Below are 20883 nucleotides of genomic sequence, written 5' to 3'. Positions count from 1 at the left end.
ATTGAGAAATATTGGGTTTGTTCGTTAAGCTGAATAACAGAGGTTCAAAGAAGAAAAGCAAAGAATTATAAAATCTTAAGGTTAAAAATGCATCAGAGATCATTGATTGCTGGCCTCTCTCCATTTTGTGACTTACTTCAGAACATCATAACAAACAGCCATCAAGTCATTGCTTGAAAATCTCCACTCACAAGAAGCTATCTTGTCAACTACTTAAGCATTTTTAGAATTTATCTTATTCAGGTGATTATCTTAAGATATTGCTACCTCAGTGACAGCTGAGTTGCACTTGTACAATTAATTACTTATAATTTTTCTTTAATTAAACTCTTTCTTATATAAATTTTCTTAACAAGGAGACTTCTTATCAGAATCAGAAATGTTTAAAATCGCTTGCTTTAAACAGAGAGTCATTTGATAAAAATACAAACAATAGAAACTAAACAATTTAATAATTCTGGCTATGTTTTATTCCTATAGTTATGGGCCTTTCTCTCTCTTTATTAATTAAAATTATTAGGAAGTCTTAGAGAATTGAGCCCTACCAATTCTCCTTGTTACCAGAAATATGGAAAGAAAAATCAATAAAGGATAATTGACTAGCCGTGTGATTTAGGACTGTTCAATATGTGCCTGTTCCTTTTGTGGACCATCAGGAAGACATAGCAGAAAATATACCAGATGGAGCAAAGAGAGCATCACTCCTCTCAAGGACAGTTATCAAGAGTGAAACTTTTTCAACAACTTCTTTTATAATAATATATTGATATCATGAGTATTGATATCATTGATAGCTTTTCATCAGAGCTGATAAAAATTCTAATTCTCCTTCCACTTCTATACCATCATCTCTCTCCACAGTCTTAAATCTTCTTTTGTCCAGGATAAACATCTCCAAGTTATTCAACTTTTTCTTGTTTGCTATGATTTCTGGGATTCTCCCCCAGTCTCCTTCTTTCCCCTGGCTAGTCTCCTCCTTGTCAAGTTCCCTTACTCAGATGCAGAAGTGAGTAGAACTCATGTTTGAACAATTTACTTGGTCTGAAAACTACTTGCATAAAATTTACTATCTTTTTTCTGTCTCCCAAGTTTACTTAAGTTATAATGGGAAACTCTGGAAAAGAACAAATAACTAATGACTGACTGTGGTTCCAACTGAAAAAACTACGTCCCTTTCTGGAATATAATGAAAAATTTTCCTGAAGGTTTTACTATTGGTTTTGGAATCAGGAAAAGTTTAAGCCCAGGGGCTAGTTTTGTTTTAACCAGCAGTTACCAAGAAGAGATCAGGGCTGTTCCTACAAACTGCCTCTTGTTCCCATTCAAGAAGAAATGCAAATCAGTCAAGTGTAAGATTGGAGCTGCAGGACCTAGTCAAACAGGATGGGAAGAAGGACAATTTCACTGTCTGGGAAGAACCCAACAGTCACACAACCTGGCAGACTCTTTTGTAAGTGAAGCTGTTAGACTGTCCATTTGACTTGACAATGTCAGCCACAGACATGCTAAATTGTCACACTTCTCTGACAGAAAATCCTGGGCAGTAATTCCTTCTTTGACTTAAAATAGCTTTCAGACCTCTGTCTACAGAGAAACTAACGGGAGTGCTCTGCAATGAATGCCTGATTAGAGCTCTGTGTGTGCAGTGGGAAGGATACTACTCTTCCCGCCTCCATGAATTGCTCATTAGCATATCCATGTACCTAACCAATAGCACTAGAGAGGGGAAAGGAGCCAGTCAGCCAATTATAATGCTCTGGCATCCTGTTCATCTCAAAAGACTTTGTTTTAATTTTTTTTTTTTTCTGCAGTATTTTCCTCCTAGACTAAGTAGGGTGGGATGAATGGTTGGAGAAAAATCCCTTGAACTGATTTTGACTATTGTGACTTACCTCTTCTTCATAGCTGCTTTTCCAGCTTCTGGCTATGCAGTTTTGGATAGATCGCCAGTCACTTAACCTCTTTGATACTCAGTTTATTCCTCAATAAAGTGGGAATTTACAATGCCTTCCTTCAAAGGCCATTGTAAATATCAGTGGGTTGACATGTGGAAGTCTCCTAGGATATTTCCTAGCAATAAGTAAGTGCTCAATAAATGGTGTTTAAATCAGAATCAGACTGTATGAAATATTAAATCATATTCCCCTAATGTGAATGCCTCACAGTAAAGTCTATCCAGATTCAAAGAGCCTATAGGGCAAGCCCACGAAGATACCTTCATAAAGGGTTTATACATATTATTCATGATTTATGTTCATACAAGGCTTAATGACTGTTGAAGAGAGCTCAGAAAAGAGCAATGAAAATGAAAAAAGGTCCATGAAGTCATTCCTTTGAGGAAAAGGTTAGAGCAGATGGGTTCTTTAATCGGGGCAGGTGAAGATTGCAGCATGGCTTAATAATGGTCTTCAGGCAAGATTGATGTTAGTAACTGAAAGAATAATGGAAGGGTTGCATTAAAGTGAAACGCATCCTTATCATTCCTCCAAGGTCTGCTAGATATTCCCTGAGTGCACAGCAGATGAAATAGATTCCTATTTTTAAGGACAATAGATATTAAAGCTGGAGTCAAGGAGTAACCCCTGCGCCCCTGCTTGTGTACTTGTCAGAGGCGGGGTCTGGATGGCTGCAGCTGGACATTTTTGAGAATGCTCTGCCTCCTGGACTTTAGGCAGTTTCCTGGCATCTACCTACATACTGTGATCTTGAATCTTAATCTGTGGTAGAATTTCAATGCCCAAAACAGAGACTATGTACCTGCTAAGGAGTTTTACTCTTATATTTTGAAAAATAGAGATATTATTCTATCCCTAGGGTTGATGCACATGACATATACTTACATGACAAATGCCAGCTTTCTTAATAAAAATTGTGGTACTAGTGGTAGTAGTAGGGGAAATTGCACAGTAGGAGCTGGATAACTCCTGTCTTTTTATTAGATTGTGATCTCCTTGAAGGCAGATTGCTTATTCTCCAATGTTCACTCTCAGTGACTCTCAATCATGACTGTACATTAGAATTTCCAGAGGAGCTTTAAAATAATGCTGAAACCAGGAACTCAGAACAAGCTCTTTTGAATTCAAATCTCTGGGTATGGTGTGTGGGCATTTCCATCTTTGTAAGGTTCATCAGATTTGTGAATCATTATTCTACCTGAATGCAGGCATAGAACTGAGAGAATAGAGGACTGGTAGCTAGTATTGATTATCATCCTTATCCAAAAAATCATGAATTCTTAAAAGTTACAGAATCAACTTGAAAGAATAAAAGTATAGTTTATTTAGAATACATAGGAATTTTTTCTTATCCTCTACCACTGACCCTACATGGAAAAGGGACACAAGAAAATGCAAGCTGGTCTCAAATTTTTTTACACTCTCTAATATTTTTACTCATCTTTCATGTAGATGATAGAAACTACTTCTTTTAAATATGTACAAGGAAGGAAGGAAGGCTTTTGATATCCATCAGTTTTAGAGTTTTATATTCTTCTTGACTTTTATGTCAAACATCGCTAGTAAAAAAAAAAAAAAAAATGGACATCTCATGCTGGTTCTAGAGCCAGGACCAGCATCTTGCATCAAATGTTTCACATTATCAAAACTTACGTGCCAGAGAGATATCTGAATTTCTACGAGAGCCACAAAAGTTTATAGGCCATAATGATATGTGTGGATGATCATTATCTGGAGAATTGTAAAGGAAGAATGAACATTTGACAAATAGATAAATGATCCCATATTGGATATTCAAAATAATTAGCTAGAATAATATAAAAAAGGAAAAAGAAGTCTACATGTAGCTGTGATATTCAGATCATCTTAACTTAAAGTAATTATGAAAATCCCATCAGTGAAGGGGAAATTAGAAGGTATTATTTCCACTCCCTCTTGTTCTCATGATTTTCTTAGAATATAGCCAAGCTTCCCCCATAAGAATCTACTTCTTCCATGAAAAATATTGCTTGGTTGCAATTTACCACTGCAAGACTGTAGTATATTTCTACCTGAGGAACATGCTGTTAAAAAAAAAAAACTTATTAAAATGAAAACAAAATTGTCGTAGAACTTTTATACACTAAGACATTTATTTCAGGATTCCTCTGGATTTATAGACCCTGTTTGATAAATGACGATTGACTCTATTCTTACTATTAAGCTTATATAATTTTATTAGGAAAAGAACACCTAGTAGCACTTTTTCAATATTACGTTTGTTCAGCAGTTCTAACAAGTACCTATGATGTAGCTGTTCCATATTGAGGGCCCAAGTAAAAGCCAGATTTAAGTGCCCAAAAACAAATCAGATCACCTTTTTGTTAATGCTTGAGAACTCTTGTTGTTTAATTACTTAGATGCCCAGTCACTTTGGCATGAGTGTGGTTGGGACTGCTGCTTCTAGGGAAAACCAATGGGTTCTGCACATATCCCATTATCCCCCAAAAAAGGAAACAAATATTTTTTTGAAGTACATGCCAGTATGTGCTTCCTGCAAAGTACACCTTCAGCAAGCTGAATAAATCTTTAGACAAGGTTATTTATAATTATCCACTGAAATGTAGGTCTGGCTCTCCCAACTACAATGATTTAAATATTGTTGTGTCTGAGGCAGACGTGCTGCTCTTGGCGGTAATTAGCCTACTGGTTTAGCTACGGTGTAAATCTCCTGGTTAAGCAGTTCTGCATTAAGTTTCAGGATTTTAAAAAATCTTCACACCTTTGTTGTCAGTATTTCATTTTAAGAGGATTTGCTAGGAAAACAGTGTAAAATGTAACCTATTATTTATATGTAAAATTTGCCTTGTGCTGCTAGTCATTAATCATTAGTGTGTACAAATGGAAGTACCAAGTGTTTAGCATGGGGATAATTAAATAAAACTACAGTACCTGAATAATGGAGCATTGTATATTTGTCATAATTTGATATGTTAGGCAACAGAAGGAAAATATGAAATAGTACATATAGCATAAACCCTCAATGCAAAAAAAAAAAGCATACAAATGTTAATAGTGTTGTCTGGGGTAGTGAAATTTAAGAGCAATTTTTCCCCTGCTTTATTTCTTATATAAATTTCCAAGCCTTCTGTAGTATTTCTTTTTCTTCCACGTTGAAAATAGCCCTAATGCTTTTTTCCTCTAAGACGAAATAACAACAACACTTTCTGATAAAACAAATTCTAACCTAAGCATGAAATAAAATTCATCTCTGCGCACCCTGAGAAACCACCATTATTTTGGTAACTGTTCTCATATGCATCACCCTTTTTTTGGAAATAGAGAAACATGCTATTCACTTTCTTAAAAAGGTATTTATAATACTGCTTTATACTGGGCAACATTTTTTAAATTTTATTTTCTTATTAGTTTCAAGTATACAGTACCTTGGTTAGACATTTATATAGTTTATGAAACGATCCCCCTGATTGCTCTGTCTTCCCTCTGGCTTTCCACTTAGCCATCACATTACGGCTGACTACATTCCCTGTTAGGCAACTTTTTTCAGTCAGTTTTTTTGCTCCATATCTTTCCTCATTTTTCTACTTCTTCCTGTAGTTTGACCTACTCTCCAAATAACCAGATAATATATAAATTTACAAATAACACACATCAAGAATACGTATGTGAAGATTTGTGTTTACATTATTTGTTTATATTATATATATACACACACATATGTGCATAGCAGTTATATATGTCCATACATATGTATGTGTAATTGATACATAATTATTATATATGCATATATGTGTAAATATATGCAAAGTCATAGTAATAATATTAAATTGCCAATAATCGACTACTTTTGACTTATAAAAAATCAATTTAAAGTCAATAAGACTCATTCATTTTAATGGTATTAAATGATATTCCATGGTGTGGAGAAACTACAATTTACTCAACCTTTTCCTTATTGATAGATATTTCCTTTGTTCTCAATGGTCACCATTGTACATATATTTTCAATAAGAAATGCTCTTATATCTGAAGAAGATATTTTTGTGTATGATATAGATTTTCACCAAAATCATTTACATATATTATTAACAAAGGCATATTTTAAGATAATTTTATGATATTTGTAAAACTTTTAATTTTGTCCTTTTGGTGGCTAAAAAAATAAAAGATCTTGAATAATAGTGATTATATCTGCCTTTTTTCTTAATTTTTCAACAAATAACTTTAGTATTTATCCATTGAGATTGCTGCTGGTGTTTTTTGGTAGAAAGACTCTAGATAGTTAAATAGCTTTCTAATATTTCTAGTTTGTATAGAGTTTGTTATTTGGATTAGTTACTAAAACTTATCAGATGTTTTTAAGCATTTATTGTTTTAGAATATTCTTACAAGACAGCATTTGTAATTCATAAATATATTAGAGTGAAAATCCACTTAAACTCACTTAAAAATAAAAAACATTACTCACAATTTGAATTTATCTTACTGTTGCCCACTGCTCTATCGTTTTTGGCCCTTACTTTTAGGTCCAAAATATTTCTATATTTGCATGTTCATTATTCCCTTGCATTTTAAAATATATAGTTTCAACATACACAACATATATACTTCAACAAATGTTATATACTTCAACAAATGTTATATTTTTACTGTTTTTTGAGCTTTATAAAAATGGTATCATACTTTATATTTTGGGAAATAAATATGTTCAAATTCTACCACCTAGTTATCCTACTTTTAGATATACATCAAAGAGATATTCATGAATATGTGTAAAGGAGACATGTGTAACATTTATATCATCAGTATTGTTTATAAGGGCAACTATCTGGAAATAATCTAGATGTTCAATGATAGAAGTATAGATGAGTAAATTATGACATATTCACACAGTGTAATGTTATACATTATTGCATGTAAATGAACAACTGATATTTCCAACAACATGGATGAATCTTTTAAGTATAATTTTCACTGGAAAAAAGCAAGTTATAAAAGGCCATTTCTATTGATTTTTCTCCTATAATGATATCAAGCATCATGTTGATTGTTTTATTAATGATGTTGAACCATTTTTTTCTCATTCTTTGAATAAATCTTACTTGGTCAGTGTAATATTCTCATGCTATTTTTTAACAACTTTTAAAAACGATGTTGGTCAACTCTACTATAAAGATTAACATTCTCCTAGCTTCAAGGTAGAAAGATTTAGTCTTCCAACTCAGCTCTCTCATGATTCTCAGGAACAGGAAATAACAGGTGCTTCCAGAAACGTTTGCATAACTCTAATAAAACCTCATGGGTCCAAGGACCCTTAAATATGAAGATTTCCGGGAGCCATTGTGTTCCCTTCTTTACCCCAGGGCTAGCCAACACCAATCTAATTACATTTTCACCTTAGAACAGGAGCAGAGAAGATACGTCAGCAATTTAAACTGGGACTGGCATCACTTGATGACATCTTCTAGGACCTGTCTGGTTGCCATAACCAACCCTACTTTCCTCAGGAGAAGACATAGGTAGTTGGAGTTGAGAGAGAAAGGCAAAAGGATATGTGTAGGCGTCTGTCTTTCTAGAATCATCTATTCCAAATTTTATATCATGATATTTTAATATTGGGGAAAAATCAATTAAAAAACAGATAATATCAGCATCACATAAAAAATTAACTTCCTTTTAATAACATCTATTTCACCAAAAAATAACACTAGCCTGGTTAGCTATGACTACTTAATAAGAAACACAGCACTTTTGATACCAGTTAGAATATGGGATTTCATCTGTCATGAGAGTTCTTACTTATGCTCCTATAGATTACACTGTTTGGCCCCAAAATACTCCTGATGTTTGTAGAAGATGTGTTTTATACTGTTTACTGTCTATGATTATTGCCATGGAATAATATTTTAATGTAAATAGTCCCTGAAAGTAAACAGGACTTTGCCAACATGCATAAACTATAGATATTCAAAAGTGTGTGTGTGTGTGTGTGTGTGTGAGATCTCAGTGAGTTTTTTACTGCTAAAGATACCTCAAAAACTTTTCAGTGGAATAGAACGTTTCTGTGTCTCTGAGTTGACAATTCAATAGAGATTTATTTCCCTATGATTTTTTTATCCTTATTCAGTCTGAAAAACAACTAAAGATGTGTGATTTTCTACTGGGAAATTGCTGTGTTAGTGGTATAATTTTCTCACATGTTACCAGGTGTTTTCTAGAATTTGTCTCACACTTCTTGGATACTGTGTTTAAAATCTCACATTAGCAATGTTACATTGTAGAGGTTGCTTTTTCTTGGTATTTACTAACGTGGAGAATATTGTCACAACTAGTATTTAACCTCATCAGCATATCGCATGAGTACGATGTGAGCAAAGTAGCAGGAAACCTCATTATTTGAGTCATTAGTAATGACCTGGACAAAAAAATGTGTAATCGACTATAAGTAATAATATGTGCATTATTGAGATTTAAACTGGTTTATCCCATCTATTCTAAATATTACAAATCTGTCATAAAAGGCAAAAAATATTTAAAGCTTATTATTTTCCAGCCAATGATTTTATGAAGTCAGAGTTCTCCTCTGTGTGTCCTTAGTTAACATTTGCCTTTTGTCTTTGGCAAACAGTGACCATAGCTTTGAAATCCTCTGTCCTTGACTCATGCATGTTGCCAACTGTCTCCCAGGAAAGAATTTGTTGGAGTCTTAGAAAGCAGATAGTGGTGGCCTCTGATGATTTACAGGTGACAAATTTCCTACAGGTGCTACTGCGTTGATTTATTATCAGTTGAAAATATTATCAGTTATGGAGATAGGACATGGTATGGTCAAAATTCACAGAGAATAGAGGGGTGAATAAGAATTATCAGAAGAGAGTAAGAGGATGCTACCCTGGATTAGTAGCCAACTAGTCTTGATTGAGGGACTTCTGTAGATTGTCTGGCACTGGGTTAGATGGAAAAATTGAAGAATAGAGAGACCACATGACAAGGAAGTGGCAAGAGTCGATTAAGACCTTCTGGCTCCAAAACCCATAATCTTTTCATTGCAAAATACTTCAGAAAGTACAAGTTTGCTTTAAAAACTGGTTATTGCATTTATTCTTATCCCAATTGTTTGGGACTTTCTTTGATACAGGCAACTCTATTATCATCGACATCTACCACATAGCCCTGGGGAAGCTGAACACTCCTGGTGTTTCTGCAGCCTGATTCATGAGAATCTTTTTCAATTTGATTTTGAAGGGAGTTATGCCAAAAATATATCTGCTCCTTGTTAGTATCTTGTTTTTCACAGTCTTTATTATGGTTTATTGCCCTTCAGAAAGTTTTGGGCTTTAGAATTCTTAAGGGAAGCAAATAAATCACAGTAGTCCTTTCTGGTTATATACCCACAATGTGACTACACAAGGAAAGAATAAAATTGATACAGCACATATACATGGTTTTCTTGCTCAAGTAGGTTCTTAGAAAGCTGGCTGCTATTTATAATGTTTATAGAATAATTCCTTTTCTGTGCTTTGTTCTCAAAGAGAGAACACAGTTTATCTTGAATGATAAGTAGGAAATTGAAAGAAACAGGAATAAGTATGCATAGAGGCACAAGTTTTTGCCATTTTTTCAAAGAGTAAGTTGAAACTCCACCATATCAACCACATATCGGTTGAGATGTAGGATCAAAACACATGGATATACCTATGTTAATGCAGAAAAAAAAGGACAAAAATCAAATAAGGAAATATTTTTCTCAGTAACAGAATCAGAAATTCTAAGTTCGAGTCCTGTTCTATCAGACTTTTGCCATGTGTCTTAGGTAAGTCCTCCTGTCTACATAGGACTTACCTATAAGGAGGACTTAGGTAAGTCCTCCTATCTCACCTAAAATGGGAATAATAATTCTCTTTACTGTGATTTTAAAGTTTAATGATATACATTACATCTGCCAATACAAAAACACAATACTTGGTACAGTTTCCTTCTTCCCTCATCATAAGCGTATGTAAACTAGAGACTCAATCTGAGGATCTTTAATTTCTCTTGAAGTTCTCATACTCTTTCTGAACTCTAGACCTGTGCTGTCCAAAATGGTAGCCACAAGCCACATGTAGTTATTGAGCATTTGAAATATGGCTAGTGCAGTGAGTGACCTACTTTTCTATTTGAATTAATTCAAATTTGTTTACAATTTTAAAACTGAAACAACATAAAATATTTTTTTTAATACAATTTTGTTTTGGTAGGACTACATTTGACTTTAACTGCTGCATCCTTTTAAGAGATTATTGTCATTGTTGTAGTGACTGTTGATTTATGATGTTTCTAAGTATCTTATCAATAAATGTTTTATATATATTACATGTTGAAATGATAATATTTTAGATATTTGAGTTAAAGTACAGTATCAAAATTAATTTAACTCTTTAAACTCTTTAATTTCTCTTGGGTGGATTCTAGAAAATTGAAAATTTTACATATGGCTTATGTTCTATTTCTTGTGGACCGCACTACTCTAGACAGCACAGGAGGATTCCTCAACACCAAGGATGACCTTTGCAGCCCACAGGACAGCTCCACATCTGTCTGGAGAGTTAGAGGAAAAGTCTGGCCAGGCAAACTATGGTGTGTTTATTACAAGGCTGGGGTTAGTCCCTTACTGTGCCTAGGTCCTCTCTCTTGGGCTCTCAGGGAACAGATAACATTTGCATTGCTTCTCAACTTACAGTTGAATGTAAATCTAGTCATGTAAAAGCTATTCTCAGTCAGATAGACCCTGCAAATGATGTCTAATTCATATGGTGCCTCATTTCTCTGACTCTCCATATACTAGTACTTCACTTAATCTCATCCTTTATTTTAGATTTTCTTTTATGGCTGTGACACTTTGCTCTTTGATTCTATTCTTTGACACCCAGCAATTGCTCTTCAAATCCTCCTTACCTCCAAATTTTTCCTTGATTCCAACTTTGATATAATTAACACTGACAGCACTAGGAGACATGTCTTGAGTCCCCAGCCTAGTGCTGAATCCAGGAAAGAACCCTCAACAGGGTTTTTTTTGCTCTTGCCAAAGCCATACTGAATTAATAACTCGTGGCCTTTTCTTTCTCATTGTGAAAATGCTGATTCCTTGAGAGCTTTGTGAGAGCAGGGACCTTATTTGTCCTCCAAGGCTTAGAGCAGCAGACTGGCACATAATTGTCCAATAAATATTTTGACAGAATAATTGGAAGCTAGGGTGATTTTTCCCAAGTGCATTTAACTTTTATTGGGATAATACCATTGAGATAATACCTCATATTTGTCAAAGGCTTTGTAGTTTACAAGCGCATTCACATCCATTATCGTATTTGCTCCTCGCAACAGCTCTATGCAGAGATTATTATTTCATGTTACTGGATGTAGAGGCAGAAGCTCAGCGAGATGAGTAAACAGTGGGAAGTCATGTCTTTTGATCACAAGGCACTGTTTACTTTCTTCTACTTAAACAGATTCTCCTACCATCTGACTCTAATTTTTGTGCATAATTGAATAAACTTGCAGGGTGCCTTTGTAATTCTTGTCTCAATTAACTTGATGCTTATCATAATGTACCTAAAATAGGCTTTGGGAAACTTGGTTTTCAGAATTGCTGATTCCTATCTTTCTCCTGGTCAGGCAGGTTTGGTTACTTTTCTGCTCTTCTTCTGGCTTCCAGAGAGGATATATACTACTCTAACTTAAATTTCAATGAGTTTTTATTTATTTTAACTCATCCCCTCGCTAGCTTGTAGCAGAGATTCCAAAGATGCTCAGCTTCTCACTCTTGTTTTATCCTCAGGCTGTCACCAGATACTACGGATTCCATTCTTAAATGTCTTCTTTCTGCAGACTCTGTGGCTGTCACCCTTGGGATCTCTTACTTTGATTGTTTCAATATGGTGGGATTCAGAATTAAAAATTTCCATAATAAAGAATGTTAAAAATTATAAACATTTTCTTGGTAAATGGAATAAAATCTTATACTGGCTTTGAGATATCATCTTGTAGGACTACCCCTCTTCTAAGACCTAAATGATCTTCCAGTTTCTAACCAATCCTCCTCCAATCTTTGCAAACACATATCTCCAGAGTGATCTTTCCAAAATAGAAATGTGATTATGTCTTATTCCTGCTAAAAAACCTTTAGATGATTTCCCACTGTCTATGTGATAGTAACTAGGTTTTTTTACATATGGTATTTCTGGACGTAGTTCCATAGTGTAGCGATTAGCACGTCTGCTTTACACGCAGAAGGTCCTGGGTTCACACCCCAGTGGAGCCATGGTCTATGGCCATGCCACCCTGAACAAGCCCGATATCTGATCTTGGAAGCTAAGCAGGGTCGGGCCTAGTTAGTACTTGGATGGGAGACCACCTAGGAAGACCAGGTGCTGTAGGCATTAATAATAATAATTATAATAATAATAATAAATACATATTGTATTTCCTGTGCCAGTAACGTTCTTTTATCTCCATCAGGTGCAACTCTACTTGCCTTTCAAGGCTCAGCTTAGATTTGTCACCTATGTAATTTCTCTAATTCTCATCTCTATCCAATAGGTAGCTCCTCTTCTTCTCTTTTAAAATAACTTAATCATCCCTTCTACCTTAAAATTTATAATATTGTAATTATTTGTTTGTATCTTTCTTCTCCACTAGACTAGAAATCTCAGGTGTAGGGTGACCATGTCTTTTCTCTATATACCTCTGTGCCTTGTTTTACTCATAGTGACTTTTTAGTAAATGATTGATGACTGAATGGCAGTTGGAATTCTGAGTTTTCCCCTAGGTGCTTATATCAAAATCTCAAAACCGTCTGGTTAGTTCAGGGTCACCAGCATGTCAGAGTCACGTAAAATGAATATCCTAATATGAAAAGACAGATTGAAAACTAATTTTAAAAATCATGCTGGTGCATGTGTTAAAAATACATTTTTTAAAATTCAGTGTGCTATTTTAAAATGATTTTTTAAAGAAAGGTCAGCACCCAAAGTGGGCTAGATTTTTTATCCTGTTAAGAATTGTCAATTGGCTGCCACTTGCTAATTTATGAGTTTATTATGACATTTTTCAGAACACTTAAAGCAGCCTGATAATAGTGATCCAGAATTGCAGAGTCATAGGGCAGCTGTTGTTCAGCAAAATAATGCCCCTGATTTACCCAACAATTCACAGGTCCACCCTTGGCCCAAGTCATGGTGTTCAATCATGGTTGGGATGCCACGTTTATGACTTTCTGTCCTAATTGGTCCCAAGGCCCTTAAGAAAATAATGACTTTGTACTCAGTAAGAGCCAGTATTTAAGACTTTTGAAGTATGATCTGGAGAAATGGGCTAGATTTTAAGCTAGCTTCAAAGAGTTCTCACTGTGTAATTTGACTTCCTTTCCTCATCAGGAATGGGGCAAATATTTTATGCAGTTGATGGTGGGATTAAAGAGTATAGTATATGCAAAGCACACAGAATAGTAATTATTATGATCTCAAAATGTCTAGCACTTGAGTCCATTAAGTTCTCAACCCTTTCAGCTAGATGTTAGACCCACTCTAATATTTTCTACTATTAGCCCTATCCTTCACTGCCTAGCATGGAAGAAGTCAATAAGTATTTGTTGAATAGATTCCATAGTTCTAGGATAGACAATAGACTAGGGGTCCTTTCATGTGCTGAGCTATCATTCCATCTTGCTCAAGAAAGAAATAGAAGGAAAAAAGAGAGGGCTTATCACATCATATATTGAGCATAAATTATTTTCTAGGGCCTCTGTTAGGTGGGTTCCAACAATGTGTGTGTAATCTTCACTCTATCCATGTAATGTATTCCCTATACTTTAGACACAAAGAATTAGGCTCACACTCTTACAAGTGTTAGAGACTTGTTCAAGGTCATACTTCTTCCAAAGTATGGATTCAAACTCAGGACTGCAGAATTCTTTCCATCAGGTCATAATGCCTGGCATATCCTGAACATGTATCTTCAGTTTTTTTAAATATGTATTTTTTCTTCTTTGAATATCTTTCATATAAAAAACATATTCGAGGAAAAAAAATTTTGAATTTGTATTACTTGGTGAGCTGGGAGTACCTGAATCTGAAAAATGAACTTAAAGTGTTTTTAAAGATTTATCCTTCTGGGACATCTGGCAGAAACAAATGCTTGTTCTTTCTGGAGGAACTTACCACCAACTCAGGTCTTACTAGCTTCCCACAGGTATAGCTCTATTGAACATAATCTTCCATTCAAAATCTCTAAGTAATATGAATGAGAGTCAGAAATAATAAACAATAAAATAACATGCCCAAGGGTTTCACAAAATTGAATTATTAGAACCCAATAGATCTTTCAGGAATTAAAATATGGGATTAAAATTGTTGAATACAATTTAAATGGTTTTTTGAAGTACCTCAGATCTTTTGTGAGAATAGAAAAGGCTAAAATTAATGATTTAAATATACAACTTATGAGTTAGCAAAAAGAACCACAGAATGAAACAAACAGAGTGAATCAAAGGGAAAAAATAAAGATAACAAAAATAAGTAAAATGAGAAATGAAATTGAGGATCATCAAAAGCTAAAGTTATTCCTTGAAAAAGATTTATTATAGAAACAAAACTCTGGTGGCACTAGTCAAGGAGAAAGAGACAAAACACAAATAGTAAAAAGGCAAACTTAAGTACAGATACAACAAATATGTCTTAAATAATTTTTATGTTAATACTCGAAAACTATGATGAAATATACATATTATTGGAATAATGTAATTTATCAAAACTAAGTCAAGAAGAAATGTAAAAGTTGAGTAGATACATACCATTTTTTTTAATTAGTTAAAATTCCATTCTTACCTAACCATACATGTATATATTAAAACCTAAACACAGATATTATACAGCAAGGCTGATTGAACTCCCAGGAAACATAATACTGATTTTTACAAACTATTTCAGAGAATAAAAAATGGAAAATACTTTGCAATTTCACTTAATATAGATGGTTTAAGTGTGCTACGAAACTAGTCAGAATCAATTTAATAAAGGAATATTACAGTTCAATTTCATTTATATAAAAAAGATCCTTTCAGAACAAATATAAGGAAAACAACATAAAAAGATTGTTTTTTAAAAATATCACAAACAGATTACTTTTATCTTAGAAATTCAAGAACGGTTTAACAGTACTTAACATATCAATATAATTCAATCCGTTAAATGATACAAAGAGAAAAACATAGAATCATCTTAAATAGAAAGGCTTTCAATAAAATTTATTTACTGTGTTATAGAAAGAAAATCCTAGCAACTAAGATACAGTATCTATACTAAAACCTATAACAAGCCTCAAATTTAGTGGTGAATCAGTAGAAACAAGCTCTTTAAAAAAACACAGCAAAGGAAGAGATTGAAAATCATTTCACATGAGCAGAAATTAACTTCTATTCATCAAAGAAGCCATCCCTCCAAAAAGTGAAAATGTAAACTACATGTCTGGAGACCAGATATTTGCCAAAAAATGTATTGTGTAGAATATATAAATAATTTTTTAAAATCTATATGAAAAAGTAAAACAAAGTGGACAAAATTATGAACAGATAAATAAGAAAAATCAATAAGAATATGGAAAGATATTGTTTCAAAAATAATCAAGAAAATCTAAATAAAACGGCAGTGAGATAGCATTTTACACCCACTGTGGTAACAAAACTTGACAATCCCATGTGTTGAGAATGATTGAGAAAACAGGAAAAATTGCACACTTTTAGCTGGAGCATATATTTATGTAAATATATAAGCACTTTGGCAAATTGTTTTATACTTTCATAAAGATGACTGTGCACACATTCTCTGACCTAACAGTTTGCTTGTGGGAATGTACTTGAGAAACTCTTGCACAGGTACACTAGAACACATCAACAGAAATGCTCCTAGCTTCAGTGATTATAATTGCAGAAAATCCGAGAACTATATTTCCATCAAGGAGAGGATAACATAACAGCATGGAAAATGAACAAATTAGGCTTACTCCTCTCAATATGAGTAAATGTCAAAACAATGTGAGTAAAAAGGCAAGTTACAAAAATATTTGTGCAGCCTGATGCTATTTATATCATTTAAAACATGCAAAAGAGTCCTATACATTGTTTAGGGATTCGTGCATTAAGAAATACAAGGGAATGATAAAACTACAGTCAGAGTACTGGTTAATTTTAGGAAAATGTGATCAGGTGAGCAGAGAGAGGGGCCATCAACTGCATTAGTAATGATCTGCCTTTACAACTGAGTGGTGGATATTGGTACTTTTATTGCATTATCTTTATAATTGTTTAGATTACTTTAGCATATCTGTCATTTACAGGTGAGCAGTAAAGATTATTAGTATTCTTACTGCCTTCATGGTGATTAATTCCAAAACAGCTGAAGATTATCACTACAGATTATATCATTAATCCTTGGATTTGATCGCTTAGGAGAGGCAGGGAATGCATGTACAGTGATAACCCATGAACTGAAAGTCTCATTGGAAAGTCTGGGGACTGAGGTCTAATTAACATCTTGGGCTCTTGTGTTGAATGACAAGACCTCTCCAGCCCTGTAGGACTTTACATGATTCTGTAATAGTAGTGAATGCATGACTGGTCACATCTTGTTTCCAATTATAGATTATAAGCCTTAATGGATGCCTTTTAGAAGTTGTATTTATAAATGTGCAGAGAGGCAGAGAATAGTGGCTGTATTCAATAAACACCATAAATAACCATGCTGGAGTGGAACACAGAATCCAAATGCAATTTAGATATGCTCTATAGAATTTGTAAAGCATTTTTTTTTTAAAGGAGAACTGGTCAAATTCCCATTTCTGCCCTTTACATGAATTATGTAGAAACATAATGGGAAGTTCAATCTAATCATTTTTTCTTGGTGTCAATCTTTCCCTTTTCACACAATCTCTGTTTGGCACATATTTCAAAGATAAAATGTGAGCATGTATTAAGGGCCAAACCTAGAAATAATTCAAGGGTACAAATTGCAATGCATTTGCTCTTGTCCAATGTGCCAAAATGTCACAGTTCAGCCTGGCAGAATGTGTTTAAGTGGTGGTATGAATTCCTGGAGCATGAAAAGATATACTTGTGCCATCAGCACTTGTTTTCCAAACTGAGCTCTTGAACTCTCTCAGGAGTTCCTTACTTACTCCCCAAACCCTTTTACCTTCTATTTATTGTTCTTTTGACCACCCTGCATGTGATCTTCCTCTTTATTATGTGAACTTCTTGTTGATTAGACACTTTTATACATCTCTCCTGGCTAAGACTGCCTTCAGTATTTTTTCTTTTTCTTATAAGAGTAAGTTTTATGGTGTTTGATATTGTCATGATTTGATGTGAAATAATAGTTTTAGTTCATGGAAACAGATGACTATGGTTTATAGCTCATCTCCATTTTCTAGCTGTGCGATCTTGGTCAAATTGTATAACTTCTCTTGAGACTTTGCATTCTCATCTGTAAAATAGGGATAATATCTATACCATCAGGTTTTTGAGAGGATTAAATGAGCTAACACCTGTCAAGTACTTAGAAGAGTGCTTGGCAGAGTAAGCACTCAGAGTATGCTATTTGTTGTCATTACCACTGTTATTATGAAGATGTTATTTCCTAAATAGTCCAGTAAATGTATTCACTGGAATAATTTCTTACTTCTTCCAACCCAGCCTAGTTTCCTACAGCTTTCCTATTTTTATTTTCCTCTAGAGTTACTACTTGGCTTACTCTATTTGCCCTCATAGGGCCCAGATAGTGATCTAAAGAAGCCCCCCACGGAGCCTGCCATTCTCACCAACAACTATGTAGAATGCTGTGGGGATGTGGTGGTAAGCAATACAGAAAAGTCCCCGCCCTGATGAGCTTATATTTTAGCAGAGGAAAAGAGACAATGTACAAACTTACGTACTAGTTCATGTCAAATCTGACTAATACTATCAAGAGGAGAAACAGGGTTATGGAGTAGGGCGAGTCTAGAGAGGTGAAGCTACTTCAAAATGATGGTCAAGGAAGGATTCTTTGAGATGGTAGCATTTTAGCTGATACCTAAATAATAGAAGGAGCAGGTTGTCTATATTAAGAACATTATAGGTACAGGAAACAGCTAGTACAAAATCTCTAAGACAGATGATGAATTTGAGAAACCTATAGTGTCCGGAGTGCAGTGAGCTAAGGGGAGAGTGGTATGAAATGAGAAAAAGAGTAAGGAAGGTCTAGATCTTATAGGGAATTGTAATTGAGTTCAAAACTTCTACTACAACCCAAATGCATTAAAACTCGTGTATTGAATAAAGTATGTCTAAAGTATTAAATTGTGTGAAATGTGAAGATACTTTATAACAAGGCTGAAGAAATGGCTGGAAGGAGCCTACCCAGGTGAGCCAGCTCCAGGATCTACATCCATCCTGGCCTTGCTGCTATTTGGTGCCACCTAGTGGTGATTGTCCTCAGACCTCAATATCACATTGAGGATGCTTCTAGTTCCTTGCCTTGGCTGGAACTTGCAGCTGTTCCAAAAATGTCCTAGTAAGTTGGTACCCACTTGGTTGAAATTCCAGAAGATGGAGCTACAAGAATATTGGGCACATGGAACCTGTTCTCATTCCTGAAACAGGGCCGCCACCTCTTTTCTGCCAGCCTTCTTGTCTGTCTCCCCAAAAGATAAGCACTTTATTTCACCTCTATTTGAGAATGAGGGCTAGACAGAGAATGAGAGCTCATTTCTACCCAGAAATCACATTATTTTGGAATTCATGTTATCAGAAATATGCCATCCCAGGATTTTACTGTGAGAGAGGATGACATTGTAGCTTTGATTTTGTACTTACCACATTTGACTTATAACTATATTATATTATTGTCTTATATTTTAGGTATAAATGTACTTGTCGTCTTCAAGGAATATTAACTCTTGAAAGGCAGGAACCAGTCTTATTTCACTTTGTACCCCTGGTAATAAAGCAGTAGGGTAAAAGGAAACCAACATTTTTATTCATATATTACAGATAGTAGTAAACCTCTTATTTAATAGTCACAATAAGTCTCAAGGCAAAAATTATTATGTCTGTTTTAAAGATGAGGTAGATGAGGAAGAGGAATCCAAAACCACAGTGAGGAAAGAGAAGATGTATGAATTCAACCCCAAACCATCTGAAAATAGAAGGTACATGATCATGGAAAAAAAAATACTGGCAACAAGTATAAACCAACGAAGCTCACCTTCATTCTACTTCACCAGATCCGCTGCCTTGAACTCCTGAGCACGTTGCCGATGCATAGCTAATGCTCAGTACATTGTTGGTGGGTTATAAATTAAAAAATATTTGGTCATTTTGGAGTAAGAAGGTGGGGTGGTACCGATTTGCCTAATCAAACTAAACATTCAAGGTGATTGGACATCAAATTTATTCTCAAATGGTAAGACAACAATCAGCTACAGTCTGGGACCCCAGGCAGCCCCATCGGGGGTTTGGCAGAGGTGTTTGCCAACACCAATCAGTCTGTCCCTGCTGTTCAATTAGGTTCTCATCTGTATCCTCTTCCCGCCATCACCGTTTTACTCAGTGAACTGTGGTCAAAACCACAGGAAAAATTAATGCCTATAAAATAATACTTGAGTAATGGGAAGAGAAGCCAGAGAGCATTCTCATTAATTAATTAATAAGAATATTATCTTTTTTTTCTAAAAATAACATGAAGCTTGTCTTTTGCTTTTGCAAATAAGTCATTCCTTAGTGAACATAGTGTGCGTGTGCGTGTGTGTGTGTGTGTGTGTGTGTGTGTGTGTGTAGAGCATTGGTGGCTAGATATCTGGAAAAAAAACTTACGCAAGATTATGATGACTCAGTCATTTACTATTCCATTGATAGGAAGCTGTTTCATATATACATTTATTATATACATATACATATGTATATATATAAACAGAGAGTGGAGGCTGTGAAAAAGAGGAAATTTAAAAAATATCAAGCTTTCATAAAGAGATGCTCAAGACTCTGAGTCCATCCGAGATAATCATGTTGTTAAGTAAGCTAACATAGAATGAGGTAATAAGATTTTAAAAGGTAAAAGTTACCTGCACTCAGGCATGGGCTCTGAAATCTGAGATCAACAATCGATTGGCAGGCAGTTTAGTCCCATGGACTGAAGCAGATAATAGCTGGTTCTATAACCAGTAAGAGGAAGAGCCCAAGTTTGAGCTTGGTTCTGGCTGATTCCAGAACTGTCTGAATGTCTGAACTGATTTTATTGTCCCTGGTGAGTAAGAGTGGTGATGGGACATTCACCTCTTCCTGTAGCGCTTCTCGTGCGCCCCAGGACTGGGCACACAAGTTGATTGATATTGAAACATTCAAATTTCTTTTTATATTAGTTATTATCAAAAATTGGGACATGAAACTTCACTAGTCTTTAATTGTAAATGATTTAATTGCAAACAATTGACCTGTCAACGTCAGTTGGTATATAAAATGGTACAAGGTTAAAAGCAAGATTTTCAGAATCCACTACACATATTTCATCATTGCACACATATTAAAAATACTACATTGGAGAGCAAAGATTTTTCCGAAATGAATAAATAATGTAATATTGTTAATTTAAATTCAAATTTACCTTATGATTTTTAGTTTTAACTTTTGTGTATATTAGGTATATAAAAATGCCTATATAGGGGTGATATACTAAGAATATTTATAATATCAGAGATGCACCATACAAAAAGTTTAGAGATTTTGTTGCCCTTGTCAACATGAGAGCAGCCACTTCCGGCAGGTGTCACAAACTCAGATGTCTACACCTGTCGAGCATGAGTAAAGTGAGCCAGGTGTGCACTGCTCTGCAGTGGAGAGTCCATGCCTCATTTAAAGGTGGCA

General features: G+C 34.7%; 1 protein-coding gene and 1 pseudogene across 1 annotated transcript in view; both read left to right on the top strand.

Annotated features, from left to right (window-relative positions):
- LOC105293752 (protein kinase C-binding protein NELL1-like) overlaps nt 1–20883 on the top strand; it is a 282706-nt gene that overhangs the window by 195959 nt on the left and 65864 nt on the right. The gene's annotated exons all lie outside the window — the stretch shown is intronic.
- Nucleotides 12258–12373, top strand: LOC111741336 (annotated as a pseudogene).

The sequence above is a fragment of the Pteropus vampyrus genome, unplaced genomic scaffold (assembly GCF_000151845.1).
Source record: "Pteropus vampyrus isolate Shadow unplaced genomic scaffold, Pvam_2.0 Scaffold76, whole genome shotgun sequence".
In the NCBI taxonomy this organism is placed as follows: Eukaryota; Metazoa; Chordata; class Mammalia; order Chiroptera; family Pteropodidae; genus Pteropus; species Pteropus vampyrus.
Note: the sequence above shows the minus strand (reverse complement) of the source record. Positions and strands in the feature narration are given on the sequence as shown.